The 10438-nt window shown below is 46.2% G+C and overlaps 1 pseudogene; it reads right to left on the bottom strand.

Annotated features, from left to right (window-relative positions):
- Positions 1-1201: 1201 nt before the first annotated feature.
- Positions 1202-6400, bottom strand: LOC136538637 (uncharacterized; annotated as a pseudogene).
- Between the last annotated feature and the right edge of the window lie 4038 nt (positions 6401-10438).

The raw sequence follows: 10438 nt of genomic DNA, 5'->3' as shown, positions 1-10438 counted from the left end.
GATAGCATCGGGTCTTCCCCACGCGCAAGTGAGTCTCCGACGTGTCTTCCGGCAAGCCTCTCCCGGATGCTCCCCACCGTCTTTACTATCAAAGTTTTCGACCGAAACACCGCGGGCCTTGTTCCCTTCGGTACACGATGACGGCCACACCACAAACGCGGTTGGTGTGATCTCGCAAGACTATAAGCCCCTCCGATGTACAACAATGGTGTGTACAAGCACCAAGTGATAAGAGGTATGCAAACCTCACTAAACACTAGGTCTAAACCTAAAGCAAGCACATAAGCAGTGTCTAATCAACCTAAGCACTTCGCAAAGCACATACGCTAATCACCTAATGAATCACTAAGCACTATGCAAGTGAAGATCACTAAAATAGTGTATTAACACCCTTAGTATGTTTTCTTAGCTCCACATGACTCAAATGGCCAATTGGGGGGTCTATTTATAAGCCTCACTAAGAAAGAAGCCGTTGGGAACGAAACCCACCTTTCTGCTACTGATCAAACACTGCTGTCGTCCTGACCGGACACGTCCGGTCGTCCCGACTATTGAAGCTAGCGTGTTGATCGGACTCAGCGCTAAGCCCGGTCACTGTCGATCGGACGCGTCCGGTCGCGCTGGCGTCGGTCTGGACTCGATCGGATGCTATAGTTCCTGCGTCCAATCGATCACCCTCCAACGTCGGGTCAGTGCTGAGCTATGGTCGCAACAGTGAACAGTGTCATCGTCGCATCCGGACACTTGAATCCTCGGCGTTCAATCACTGCTGCTGACGTCTGCCGTTGCCGAGCATCTTGATTAGACACGTCCGGTCGCTATAAGGACCACATCCGGTCACCTCTGTGAAGCTTGTTTCTTCGCGATCTTGCGTCCAGCTTGGTTCCTATCTTCATGTTTAGACTTTGCTTGATATCTTGGATCTTCTCTTATACGTCTAAGGTCTTACTTATGGTGTTGATCGTAGAATCATCATGTCGTCTTCATCCAAGTCACATCTTGCACCCTATTGAACTACAAAACAATTACTTACAAATTTATTAATCCAACTTAGTTGTGTTGATCATTAAATACCAAAATCCAAAGTAAATAAACCTAGGGTCCATTTTCCTTACACATGACAGTGTCATGCATGCAGTCAGAACGATGAATCGTAAGCCATTGCAAGAGTAGCTTACAGTTTCAAAACAACACAAGACCAGAGAATCAATTCACCCAGGCCACAGCAAAGGATAGTCCACAATGTCTTCTTACATGTTATGTGTCCCTGAACCCGAACTGAAAGAGAAAAGATGTTATTTTATAGTGTCCGGTACAGAAGCCGAAATACTGTTCCGACTGATTTGTTGTGAGAGAAAAACACGGTTCTAGCTGAAAAAACAAGCTAAAAAGTACGGATTATAAGACAAGCGAACAGGGCCTTTGTTCCTTCATATCTTTACTTGAAGCTCATAGCTTGTCTGAATCCACTATCACATTGAAACCTAGGGAACGGATAACCAAAAACCAAGCCAAGAGATGGAGCTGCTGGAGGGCTGTCCACCCAAAGGTACAATGTTATCAACTCTGAAATATTTGCAGTGCTGCCTACTCGACTGGCTCAATTGGCTTTGAGGCCAAGATCTTGCAGATGGGCATGGTCTCGTTTTTACTCAGCAACTTGAGCGATGGATGGACCGGAATGTCATGCATTAATACCCTATCTCCGACATCAAGATTTGTCAGGTCCACCTCAATTTTTGGAGGGATGTGCTCAGCTGGGCAGAGATACACCAGGCTGGTCCTTATTTTCTGCAAAAAGCCTCCTGCGTTATCAAACCAATTTGATAGTCAGGTCAAGAACTCAAAGCGAGCAATATAACAAGTAGCAAATTACATAATAAAACAATATGATAGCATGAACTAGGCATAAAAAGGTGATGAGTTGCTGCAGATACTTAACTTGTCAGGTTACCCTGCCTTATAACTAGTTACATGTGTGTTCTTCAGGTTTGTATAGTTGTACCTAAGAAATTAAAAAAGATTGTGATGAACTGATCATCACATACTCTAGCTGCACGTATGCAGACAGGTTTTTTTAGGTGGCAAATTGTACGCATCATGCTGGGGTCCAGAGAAAACTAAAATTCGAGTGAGTACCAAATGAATTATCAAATACTGCAGCCAGATGAATGGTCACTGCCACCAAACTGCAAGTTATGTAGTCTCAACTGGCCAACAGAAGGTGCCAATGGAAAGCGTGAAATTTGAACCAAGCAACTTCAAGTAATAACATTAACATCTATGGAATCTTTAGATTCGCCACATCAAACTAATAAAAGTCTTTCATAGAAATAATTTCATAGTCTTTATTTTACAACTTGAATACGTGATTGGATTGTACAAACCAACACTCGACATAAAATCATGAAGACTCCAAAAAGTCAAAAGCAACACTTTAGTCTGACAGAAGGTAGTAAACATCACGTATGTCAGTTAATGAGCCAAACAAGCATTAAACAACACCTTACTAATACAGACTTCAAACCCTAGAAGTAGATGTACATAGAGTTCAAGTAACTCAGGAAACTGACAAATGCAAAAAGCAAGGAGACACTGACTAGTAATATTTTGAACAGATGTGCCAACTAGCATATCCTACCCTGACTCTGAGCGTTGATCTACTGTGCATTGCAACTATGAGTTGTATGATTTCTGACATGTTTTTTTTTTCATTCTTTTTTACTATAGCCAATTTGGCACTAACCTGAAACGCCCTTAAAAAATCAGGACAGGCTTGGGGAATCTTGGGCGCTAAATACTATGAACTTATGACATCATAGATGCAGCAATGATGATGGCTTCCCAGATAAGACTAAACAACACTTGTACGGAAAAGCATGAGGGCACCCTTGGACCCTAGCTTTTCTCGAGAAGCCCAGCTTATGTGGCTTCTAAAGGCAAATACGCACATTCAAGTTGGCATTCAGGTCAGTGAAAATCAAGTACAGGAAGTTGTCCCTCTCACAATCGACAAGTCTTTCATATCAGAAGCACATTTGGGACCTATTGATTGCAGTTTATCATTGCAGAAGTACCAAAGTCATGGTTGATATCTTATACCAGATGTTTCGATACAAACAATGACAAATGACACCAGGCCAGGACCACAATTGATGCAGAAGTAAATTACAGAGAATACATGTGCCTTGTAGAAAACGGAGGAGCATCAAAACTACTATTAAGATGCCTAGAACAGTATACTGATACAGAACTTAGAACTTACATAACTCAAATGTGTCCATGAATTAGGACAAAGCTATTCGAACGCCATAACAGGAGTAATAATCTTACTGTGGAACTTTTATAGTCCTTTGTCCTTACTGAATAATCAAGGCATGGTTTTTTTTGGTATACATACTAACATAGTTTTCAAGGCGTCGCCAAGGCGTCGCCCAGGCGTACCCAGCTCGCCTGGGAAACAGTGGCGCCTTGTGGCCAAGGCGTCACCTAGGCGTCCAGTGGTTTTCCTTGGTATCCTAAGAGCATCTCCAGGAGACTCTATATAGCTCTTTATCACAAAATTTAGGAAACAAACCAAAAAAAAAACATGTTCCAATAGACTCTCCAAATCACTCTCCATCTTTTCCACTCTCCAAAACCACCCTTCTCGCTCTCCACTTTTGGAGAGGCTACATGACTCTCTAAATACAATAGATGGTAGTTTTCATGAAATTTTTCACACAAGGAAAATTATGACAAACTATTGAAGTACAAATAACAAAAATTGGCAAGTCTGTTGGAGACATGAGAGATATACAAAGAGAATATTCGTTGAATGACTGTCCAAATAGAGATATAGAGATTGAAATTTATAGAGGCTCTTGGAGTTGCTCTGAGAAAGGTAATTGGTATTTACATGGGCGATGTCTTCACATAAGATAAAGAAACAAAGTAGGTAGATACTGCATGCTGTTTACTCAGTACTTCCCTACACTACACTCAACCAATCTTGGGGTGGGAAAGTTGTTTACACATGAATGGATTCAGATAACAGAAAGGAGTCTGTAATCTGGTAAATAAAATCAAACTGGGTTCTGCCTGCTTACCGCAGAGAATAAAAGTTGGTTGCTTTGTGATCTGTCAACATCTTACAAAACAGTGCCAACTGATTTCAAGGTATCCCAAAATTAAGGAAAAAAGTAATTTTGGCAGACCCTGCAATTACGACATTAGTGATATACTTGTTTTAAAGGATCTAACTGGTTTAATTTAAGACTTTGAACAAATTATTTTTTGAGTCAATTCTCATTCTTCTTGCGTGACATTCTAGACAAGATTACAAGGAAATAATTCCCAAAAAAAAAAAGATTACAAGGAAATAAGGATTTGGTAGCAATCCCATTCTTCCCAGTCAGTCATGGCCTTATGGGCTCATAAAAACTCAAGCACCACTGAAAGAAGTCATGTTTTACATTTCTTCAGTTCCCCTTCGAATGCCCATGCTATCAGGCTCAAGATTTACATACCCCATTGGTTAACTGCAAGATGACCAGTTACTTCAAAGTGCCAGTACAATTTCTAATTTTTATTTATAAATTAAGTACAGGTAAGATGATATATTATTTCATACGCAACATATGTTCTGAACTATAATCGTAAACACGTATTTGCCCCCCTGAAATCAACGCCGACATGGAAACAATCTTAAGCTTAGCATTTCATGTAATTGCAGAGCCTGATACTACGATTTCCAACAACTCCAGAAAGGTAGAGAAACACTACAACAAACTCTGCCATCAACTCTACATGACTAGATAGGGAATCCTAGATCAAAAAACATCGAATATCCTAGATGCTATCTACTATGAAAAGGTCCTTTTAAGAAACACACTTTTTTTCACATGTGATTGTACCTTGAGAAACAAAACAGATGATAGGTCACATCCAAATTGTCGCTCTTCGCTGCCTATTAAGCTAGGAAGCAAATGCAACAGTGAGAAAACAAGTGCCAGACCACCAGTTATGCAATTGCACCAACTACATAAAGGGCGTACCCAGTGCAGAGAGCTCCCGCTTTGTGCGGGGTCTGGGGAAGGGTGTCAGTGGCAAGCCTTACCCTCGCCTGTGCAATGCGAGGAGACTGCGACTCGAACCCGGGACCTTCCGGTCACAGGCGGTAAGACTCTACCGCTTACACCAGGCCCGCCCTTCAATTGCACCAACTACATGACTTACTGTTTTCAAGTAACCATAGTATTTGGGCAACTGGGTATATACATGTGGAAGAAAACGATCTGCATGTGTTTTCATAATTTCATTATTACGAATGCCAAATAAACTTCTATACCAAAGTCCGTTCTCTTCACAGCACATCAACAACAACAAAAGATCAAAGAGAATTTCAACAAGTACCAGATGAATCAAGAGCTTGTGACTGTAACTGATATTTCTCACATAGGCCACAGCCATGCTACTTAAGCGATGCAAGACGACTTCAAAGTATGTGTTCACTATTGAAACAGCATGTTTCTAGATTCCCTTGTCATGTACACTAGTATGCTGAGTGTAGCAAAGAAGTATTGAAAAAAGAGAATAAGAAAAAAGTGATACCTTTCTTCAACCCAGGGCAAGCATCCTCCCCCTTGAACTCTACAGGCAGATCCACCTTCAGCATTGTTCCTTCATCTGCCTTCACCATTACCAAGTTCAATATATTCCCAGTTCCATATCTATGCACCTGCACACAAAGAGCAGATACATCAATTGCAGTGTGTGACATGACAAATGATTCAGACATCCTACATGCACAACATAGACGATTACTGCAAAGACATACGGCTAAAAGCACATTTTCATCAGTGTCCCTCTACCATTTAGGGATCATCATTAGCGAGCAACATTTTCACTAAGGAGCGTTTCCACAAACACAAGGTGAGCAGATAAGCCCAAAGAAGCTACTTCTATTTCCATGTGCAATGCAGGCAATGGATGCAATATTTGGTGGGAATACGAGAAAATTTGGGTTACCTTGATGGGGAGGACGGTGCCGTCGTGGATGATGGCGTTGGATCGCTCGCCCGCGCGGACCTGGAGGCGGACGGGGGTGGAGAGGAAGTAGGGCGACTGCTTGAGCATCTCCGCGAGCTGCCTCCTGTCGGCAGTGAGGAGCTGCCTGTGGGCGATTCTGTTCCCGGGCGCGGCGCCCGCGAGCGTGAGCAGGACCGCCGGGACGCGGCCGTGGCGGCGCTCGCGCGCCGCGGCGCGCGGGCCGGCCGTCTCGCGCGGTACAGCCTGGATCGTGTGGTGGTACGACGCAGAGGCCGTCCGCCGCCACGGCGCCGGAGCCCGACGCGCGGAGCGCCGCCTCCCCGGCGGCGGCGGCGGCGGCGGCGGCCTTGCCGCGGAGAAACTGCGCCATTCTCACTTTCTCAGGTTCTGGTTCTGGGTTTACGTCGTGGTGGGCTTTGGTTGGAGAGATTGGCAATTTAACTGTAGGCTTTGCATTAGCTATTGGGCCGAGGATTCCCTATTTTATCAGGTTCTACCATACAGACTTCAGGTGGGCCGCTCGTGCCTTTTCGTTTTTCTTTCATTAACGTCGTGGACTCGTGGGTGAGCTGATCCATTCGCCTTTTAAACGAGTTATCACTAAACTGTTGGTTAGGTTTAACTTTCTGAACTGGATGCCACACCACACCAATGCACGAGGAAAAGGTTGAAAGAAATTTGCTTTGGATGAGCGTGCGTGCCGCGTGCGATGCTAATAAAGTAGTTGATTCATGTGGTAGCACATACTTGCATGCGAATAGGTAGATCACATGCATGCTTGTCTATATACCACTAGCCCTGTTATAAGTTGTTGGCTTTAGTATATATCAAAGCAGGAGACTCTGGCTGCCTCTCAGGGTGTCCACGTTGCCCTGAATTCCCCTGGCCGTCCGATCGTCCGTCGTGTGGTCCAGGTTTCTTGTAGCCGCTTCTGTTGGAATCAGTTTCTGCCGGCTCCTTATCGCTCTAGGCTGATTTTGCTAGCTTCTGCGGCTTCTCGTGCGAATCCGGTGGAGCAAATATATACTCGAGCTCCTGATTCTCCTTCAGGAAACTTCTCATCCCCTCCTCTCTCTCTCTCTCTCTCTCCTGTACGCTCCCTCCCTCGCTCCCCAGTCTCGACGTGACCGAGGGCGACGTTGCGGGGCGACCTCGGCGGTGGCCGGCCCTCCGCGCGGCGGCGACCACCCTCCTCCTCCTCCTCCTCCTGGCCTCCACCATGCCGCTTCCTCCTCGCGACCCAAGCCAGCGGGTCGCGCGTCCTAGGGTTTGGCCCCTCCGTCGTCGGTCGTCCCCACGGCCGCGCGGGCAGGCAGCGGACGCCCTGACGCGGCCGAGGCCTCTGGCGGCGAAGTGACCTCCGTGGTGGGCGTGGATGATGATGGGGAGGTCACGTCGGCAACCTCGACGGTGGAACTGAAGCGGCCACTCGCGGGGCCCCTCCCGGCGGTGGATCTGAGGCTAGAGCACGGCGTGGAGCTCGCGCCGGCAACGGAGGAGGTGGATCTGCGGTGAGCAGGCGGATCCAGCGCGAGGCCTCCCCATCTCCACTAGATCTAGCTGCATGGGCTCCATCGATGGCCGGTGCGCCGGCTAGACGGTAGCACACATCTGCGAGCTGGCCCCCGCTGCCCCCGTAGGTGGACGCCGCCGTGGCTGCCACCCTGACGCGGCTTCGTCCCGCAGGTTCGCCTCTCCTCGCGCCCTGCGCTGGCGGGGCGACGGCGCACTCGGCCTGCTACGCAGCACCGCGCGTGGGCCCCGACGGTGGGTGCCCCGACAGCGGTGGACGTCCTCGGCCACGGAGCGGCACTACAGGCCCATGCCGGTAGCCGCCGCCGCTGCTTCCCCTGCGCTGCCCCTTCCCGCCGCTCCGCGTGTGCTCCACCAAACCCTAGCTACCTGCGTCGCCACTGCTTCCCCCGCGCTGCCCCTTCCCGCCGCTCCACTTGTGCTCGACCAAACCCTAGCTACCTGTGCTCGGCAGCCATGCCCCTGGCGGGGGGTGGGTGCGGGCGCGCCGCTGCCAGCAGGCCCGCTGGCCGCCGCCGCCGCTGCACGCTGTGGGTGCGGGCCGCGGGAGAGGTGGCCGCGGAAAGACTGCTGCCTGGCCGTTGTACACGTAAAGGTGTGCTCTCTCTCTTGCTTCCCTCCCCTTCCTTTGCCGTCTCCGGTGACGGATGGCTGGATCCGTCGGCTGCATGGTTGGATTTCTCCACTCCCCATTCAATCTATGCAGTGAATCGGGTGCCAGAAAATCCCCTTTATCTTCTTTCCTACCTTGCCAACGCGCGCGAGGGCGCGCGTGATGAACTAGTATATAACAAGAGCAATAGTTATACGTGGCTGGCCGTGTTGTAAGCTTCTGTGTGAGTGATGAGTGTGCTTGTGTATTTTTTAGTCGTTATAAGTTGAGGCGTCGGAGGAAAACATTGGTCCTAAACACAGGGACATTGGAGATTGACCGACTCACACAAGACTATTCTATTACCTATCGTAATAAGCCTTGCAGCCTTAGAAACCATGACAATTATTCATGCTATTACAATCTCGAGCTGCTGCTCGGAAATGTTATCAGATAGCTGTAGAGAGTGCTGATAGCTTTCAGAAAAAGATCTTGGCTTCAATTCATACCAGCGTCCACTTGTACATAAACCTGACGATATACAGCATGTTCGTTTGGCTGTGGCTTGTCGTAAACGATCATAAATTTTCAACCGAAACAGTATTTTTCTCTCACACAAATCAGCCAGCAATACTTCTTCACGAACCAGTAACAAAACAAACCAGCCAATCGAACAGGCTGATAAAGGTTATCTCCGTGTATTGCTACCTGCGTTCTGGGATAACCTCTACCCAATAGAGTCAAAATAATCTAGTAATCAGGTGCACCATACCATTGTTGTAGGAGATACGACCGATCGCATAGCTTCTCTCCGCCATATATTTTGTAAACCACATGACGCCGCAGTGTGTTAACAAACATCCCGTAGGATTCGCGGCTGAGGTTAGCTTGTAATGTTGTAGATCTTGCATTCCATTTACTAGCCAGAGAAATAAATAAATAAATTATAAAGATATTAACCCAACCATGACTCTATTTAATATGTGTGGTGCTTACTCTGTGCTGACTAGTGTGATTGCATTCACCCAAGGACAAGAAGGCGTTAATAGTAGCAACAAAAGAACCAATCGCACCATGGTGGGCTGCAAACAAATTAACCTCGTTAATTGGAGACTGTTCTGAAAGTCAAAGCTAGATTGAGAGAGTAAAAAGGAGAGAAATATGGAAAATAAACACAAAATATAATGTTGATTTGCAGAAAAAAAAACATGATATCTGATAATCCACAGCTAGAACTTAGAATACAGAATTGACGAGGAACTGATAATGAATAAATTACGGTTTTACCGGATTGCACTAATAACCTTTACAAGGACTACCCATCCTATATTTCTAATACTAGTATGCTCCGTGACCACCACGATGCAAAATAAGAAATAAGGCTATTTTACTGATATGTCTATTTATTCAAAAATTTAAGTCATACTACTTGGGTTTAGTTCTATCTTGGCTGCAGATAAGTATCAGTGAGTCTGTAAAAGGGTGGTGACAGTGGAGGCGGGCATAATACAAAAATGACATGTTGTGGAGGAGGCTAGTCTTTTATGGAAATTCGAAATCACTCTGTAATGTTGCCTTTATTCGGCTAGTACAATAAGGGAAAAAATATTACGAATAATAAATATTTCAATCGCTAAATGGTTTCCACAATATCTGAACAACAGTAACTCCATTGCTCAACATGACTGTATTTGAAACATAACCATAACTGTTACCACTAATTCTTAATAATAAATACCTCGGTCGCTAAGTGGTTTCCCCAATATCTCAGTTGCTATGTTTGTCACTTTACTACTTTTGGTTTAAAGTTCAACGGCCTTGGCCTGTGGTAACAGAGCGCGCAAGAGGTGAGAGAAGAGAGGAAGAAGCATTGGCGGAGCGTGAGCCCTCTGTCCAGTGCTTCGGACTCTGCGACCGCACACAGCCAGCCTATGGTCCATGTGAAAGAGGCAACGATGGTCCATGTGAAAGAGGCAACGAGCAACGTGTGGCGTGGTCATGTGCCGGAGAGCCTTCTCGTTCGGTCGGATCGCTTCGCTGGATTGGAAACCAGAAAATAAAGACACTCATGTCTTTCATGAGCAAATGGTGGTATAAACATAAGATGTTGATGCTCTACGACCTCTCCCCTCAAGTGGTTGATAGAAGAAATTCACCTCTACTACAAGCCCATCCACAAGATCTTATCATAGGGATTCATCAAAGGAAGTAATGACTCGCTCTCAAAAGCTTGCTTCGTTTATTGAACATCACTCTTTTGTCTCTTGCTTTGAGCCTACTAAG

This window comes from Miscanthus floridulus, chromosome 2 (genome assembly GCF_019320115.1).
Source record: "Miscanthus floridulus cultivar M001 chromosome 2, ASM1932011v1, whole genome shotgun sequence".
NCBI classification, from domain to species: domain Eukaryota; kingdom Viridiplantae; phylum Streptophyta; class Magnoliopsida; order Poales; family Poaceae; genus Miscanthus; species Miscanthus floridulus.
Note: the sequence above shows the minus strand (reverse complement) of the source record. Positions and strands in the feature narration are given on the sequence as shown.